The sequence below is a fragment of the Mustelus asterias genome, chromosome 18 (genome assembly GCF_964213995.1).
Source record: "Mustelus asterias chromosome 18, sMusAst1.hap1.1, whole genome shotgun sequence".
Classification (NCBI taxonomy): Eukaryota; Metazoa; Chordata; class Chondrichthyes; order Carcharhiniformes; family Triakidae; genus Mustelus; species Mustelus asterias.
This window is the reverse complement of record NC_135818.1, coordinates 74,573,833-74,579,189: the sequence shown is the minus strand read 5'-3', so window position 1 is coordinate 74,579,189 and position 5,357 is coordinate 74,573,833. Positions and strand designations below refer to the sequence as shown.

At 44.5% G+C, this 5,357-nt stretch overlaps 1 pseudogene; it reads left to right on the top strand.

Moving 5' to 3' along the window:
* The first annotated feature begins 4,798 nt into the window (after nucleotides 1-4,798).
* On the top strand, nucleotides 4,799-5,005 carry LOC144507376 (U2 spliceosomal RNA; annotated as a pseudogene).
* The last annotated feature ends 352 nt before the right edge of the window (nucleotides 5,006-5,357 follow it).

The window sequence follows — 5,357 nt, the reverse complement described above, 5'->3', positions numbered from 1 at the left end:
TGACAGTCACATCACCAGAATATATTGCATGACACTCACAGACATACTTTCCTCTATTTTGAAGGACAAAATGACACACATTTAGGGGCAGCAGGAGCTAACCAGAGGGTGGCAGTCTTGCCTGTACACTCTTGTGGGCAGCACGGTGGCACAGTGGTTAGCACTGCAGCCTCACAGCACCAGGGACCCAGGTTCGATTCCCAGCTTGGGTCACTGCCTGTGCAGAGTCTGCACGTTCTCCCCGTGTCTTCCGGTGCTCCGGTTTCCTCCCACAGTCCGAAAGACGTGCTGGTTAGATGCATTGGCCATGCTAAATTCTCCCTCAGTGTACCCGAACAGGTGCCGGAATGTGACGACCAGGGGATTTTCACTGTAACTTCATTGCAGTGTTAATGTAAGCCTAATGTGACATTAATAATTAATCTAAAAAAAACCTAATCGAAGAACACCAAGAAGACAGCAATGATGAAGATACAGTGTTTCATTTGATTTCACACTCGCAGCCACCAGCTCAGGTGCTCAAGAGACATGAATGAGATGAGTGCAGGTATGTCTGGGGGTTTGGGGCGGAGGAGATCGCAGATATAGGGGAGGGTGTGATTGGAAACACTGTGTAGGAGTGCCAGGTAGGCAAAGGCACAGGGAAGACAGGCACTAAGGAAAAGCACAAGGATGATTAGTTGCTTTGTGGATGCAGTGTGACTTGATTCGATTCTGATCTTGCGTGACTGTCTGTGCGGAGTCTGCACATTTTCCCCTCTGTTCTCCATGGGTTTCCTCCCACAGTCCAAAGATGTGCAGGTTAGGTGGATTGGCCTTGCTAAATTGTTCCTTAGTGTCCCAAGGTGTGCAGGTTAGGGGGAATTAGCAGGGTAAATATGTAGAGTTGCTGGGATAAGGTGGAGGTGGGTTGGGTAAAATGCTCTGTCTGAGAGTCAGTGCAGACCAGATGGGCTAAATGGTCTCCTTATGCACTGTAGGCATTCTATGATTCTATGATTTCATTTACAAATTTGGTTTGGGATGTTTATTTTATGTTGTTTTTTATTTTTGCAATGTGGCTAGTGAACAGTGTAACTGCCAGTGACCAAAATCAGTTATGGTGTGAGACCATTGGTGATTGGGTAATTGGGAGTTAGCGGATATTGCACACCCAGTTGAGTTTTTTTGCAAACAGCTCGGGAGTTGCTGAGGTTACCTCCTCTTCTTGCTTTTCTTCCTCTTCCTCCTGCTCCTCATTTGCTCACTGTATAGCTAGTGACAAGGGTGGTGGCTATGTCCCATAACCTGTACATTTTGCCACAGCTAATCCACCTAACCTACACGTCTTTGAACATTAAGGGCAATATAACATAGCCAATCCACCTAACCTGCACATCTTTGGAGTGTGGGAAGAAACCGGAGCACCCAGTGGAAACCCACGCAGACACGGTGAGAATGTGCAAACTCCACACAGGCAGTCACCCAAGGCCAGAATTGAACTTGGGTCCCTGGCGTTGCGAGGCAGCAGTGCTAACCACTGTGCCACTGTGCCACAGAAAGCTCAGTTTCTTGGGGACGGAATATGGTATTTGCTTCTGTTCATCTAGAATTCAATGCAAATGTATGCTCATCAGTTGCCCGAGCAATCAGCATCTTGAGATTGAGAGAATTTGTTGTCAAATCTTTGTTTGCCACAACCTGAGATGTTTTCGATGTCAAGTAGGCTTCTTTCTGTCCGCTATTGGATGAGTGGGCCATGCCAAATTTTAAGCGTACTGTTGTATATGAAAGTTGTTTTAACATGAAGGCGTCATGAAGTGCAGTTCTTCGTGACTATATTGAGTTGTCGCACGATAAATATCCCGTTCATTACAACATCAACTATTCCGGTGTGGAAAAACAGAGGCCAACAAGCATTTGAATTCTGGATGGATGAAAATAATTGAATTAAAAACTGTGGCGTTGTTCTTTCATATCATATTACTGTCATTAATATTAATACAGAGTTCCATCTATTCCTATCAAAAAGATTGAGGCTTGTGGTTACTTTAATATTCTAATCAAATTCCATTCTAACTTTCCCCACATTATAAAAACACAATTTTGCCACTGAAGGTTACTGAACAGCTTTGTATGATCTGTACAGCTGCAATTTTCTAATAATTTTACACATTACTGCCAGTGTCAGACTGATGAAAGAAAACTGACCCCCTGCTGTGCTGCTTCCGGCAGTGACCATATATAGCAATTTTTGTTCTCTCACTTATAAATGCCATGCAGTGCACAGATCTCACCTCAATTATCACCCTGACTGACACAGAGACACGACTTCAAGCGAGGTGTTGTTTGAAATGAAGGGTTTAGCCAGGGAAAGGCATGAAGCGAAGAGCATGTGGGTATTCCCATTCACCACGGCCTTCCTGAGGCAGCCAATCGCAGGTGCCCAGAGACAAGGGCTGAACTTTCACCTTTTGGCCACTCTAATGGAGCAAAAAAACTGCCCCGAGGGCTGAGCAGGGAAGTACGTGCACAGCAGCTGCGGCTGCTTTACGGGCGAAAAGCGAACAGCACTGCTCCAGAGAAAGACAAAGGGAGAGCTTGATAAGGGAAACAAGGGGAACCAAACACTACGAGCCTGTGAGCAGACAACGAAATAGAACAATTAGGGGATAAATGATGCAGTATGCAGATGTAAAAAGAGGAGAGAAAGGAGAACAAAGAGAAAGCAATAATCAATTCCTTTTCTCACTCAAAAGTTCACGCAAATATTTTATGGAAAGGAAATTAGGAAAAGCTAAATTTTAAATTAGCCCCCGTAAGAGGTAATGGATAAATAAAGGTGTGGGAGTATGTTGCTGCAGCAAAAATAATTCCAAGTTCTATCGTTAGGCTTTACTTTAGTTGCTGTTCGTCTGTGTTTTGCAGCAGGTGATGCTTTACCCACATCCAATGAGTGTTGAAAAGAGAAAGGGTTTGGAAGGTTTAATGTGAATTGCAGTCAGAAGTTGGCTGGGACTGTTCCGTCTGAATGAAGAGTCCCTGGTAAGTCAGTGAGGGGAAAGACACACCACTCCTCCGCTTGATAATGAAGGTTCTTAATGAAGTTGGGCAAGCCAGAATGCAGGCAGAAGATGGTTTTAAATATTGATATGTTGTCGCCCTGTGAGTGAAGGTGCTGAAATGTGGATTTCTGCAGGTAGTTGGAGAATGTTTAATTTATTAACCAGGGACAATTGGGTTGCAGACTGCACAGAAGTGGCGTCTGTTTGCTGAAAGGGCAGAGGAGTAATCGTTAATGTTAAAGAGTATGGATAATAACATCAGCCACCACAACAGAAGAACTGAAAAAATATTGACCCCCCTCCTCCCTCCACATTTATTTCTTGCTACTTAAAGCTTGGGAAGTTATGAATGGGTATTCATCAAATAGACTTTTCTGGGATAAATTTGTAGCTTCCTTGAAGAGCAGGAAATTTATTAGAGGTTGCGAGGTTCATGTCGTAACCCATGGTGCCACATCATTTTGTAAACCACTACATTAGTTCACTACGAAGGTAACTCTCAGTGAAAAATAGCCTTTCTTTTTTTCCTGCACTTTGTATCCATTTGTTAAGTTGAGTGAGGGTACGTGCACCTTTTAAAATCCAACAATCTGAAGAGGAAGAACCAGCAAGCACAAAATCAAATGACAACAAAATCTGTGCAGTAATCTGTCCCTACACTGCAGAAGGAGGCCAATCAGCCCATCGAGCCTGCAGCGACAACAATCCCACCCAGGTCCTATCCCTGTAATCCCACATAATTACCCTGCTAGTCTCCTGATGAAGGAGCAGCGCTCCGAAAGCCCGTGCTACCAAATAAACTTGTTGGACTTTAACCTGGTGTTGTGAGACTACTTGCTGTGCATACCCCAGTCCAACGCCGACAACTCCACATCAAGTCTCCCTGACACCACGGGGAAATTTAGCACGGCCAATCAACCTAACTCGCACATCTTTGGGCTGCGGGAGGAAACCGGAACACCCAGAGGAAACCCATGCAGACATGCGGAGAATGTGCAAACTCCACATAGACTGTCACACAAAACTGGAATCAAACCCAGGTCCCTGGTGCTGTGAGGCAGCAATGCTAACCACTGTGCCACTGTGATGCCCGAAAGTGGGAGTGAGTGGGAAACTACAGTAATATTGCTTCTATTGTACTATCCTTCCTGCCAGATTTCTACCTTCTATTTTCACACTCCTATGATGCTGTAAGGGTCCAAAACCCCTGCAATCATATATAACAGAGGGCCATTTGACCCATTATAGCATCATAGAATAGTACAGAATGAGGCCTTTCAGCCCAAAGCATTGGTTCTTTTGAAGAGCAATCCAGTTAAGCCTACTTCTCTGTCATTACAAACTTACAAATTAGGAACAGGAGTAGGCCACTCGGCCCCTCGGGCCTGCTCTACCATTCAATAAGATCATGCCTGATCTGATTGTAACTTCAACTCCACGTTCCTGCTGACACTGATTACCTTTCACTACCTTGTTCTCTAACTCTGCCTTAAAAATATTCAAAGGTTCTGCTTCCACTGCCTTTTGAGGAAGAGAGTTCCAGAGGCTCATGACCCTCTGAGAGAAAATCTTTTTCCTCATCTCCATCTTATGTGAGCAAACCCATCCAGTTCCCCTTTGAATGTTTGTATTGAATCAGTAGCCATTACCTGACCAAGCAGTGTGATCTAAATCCAAACCACTCGCAGGTTAGAATATTTTCCTCAGGTCACCCATTCTTCTTTGGCTAATCGCCTTCAATCTGTGTTCTCGGCCTCGCTTCTCGGCCTTTTGGCTAAGATCAAGTGTAGTTATGCGGATGCTGCGCTTGGTTGAGGCCATTGGTTTGCATTTAAGCTTCATTTTCATATGAAGCAATTTTTTAAAAGCGGCATCTCGGCCTTTTGGCTGGGATGCAAATGAGATCAAGCCTTGGAGGAGGAATTCTCCGCCTACTCCAATCAGCTTGGCTCATGTAGATCAGGCCCAAGACAGGGTAGAGGATTGCATGCCCTGTCTTGTCAGACTGGATCGGAAATGTCTCAACTTGTTGAGACTCTGAATTGGACTTGATTTGATTGAATTGGAAAAGTATAAAAACAAAAAACAAATCTGTGTTCTCGGCCTTTTGGCTAAGATCAAGTGTAGTTTTGTTGTCCTGCTCTTGGTTGAAGCCATGAGGTTACACTGGGGCTTCATTTGAAGCAATTTTTTAAAGCGGCATCTAGGCCTTTAGGCTAAATTGCAAATGAGATTAAGCCTTGAAGAAGGTGCAATGCCTGCTCCAATCAGCTTGGATCATGTAGATCAAGCCCAAGACAGGAAGTGGAAGGC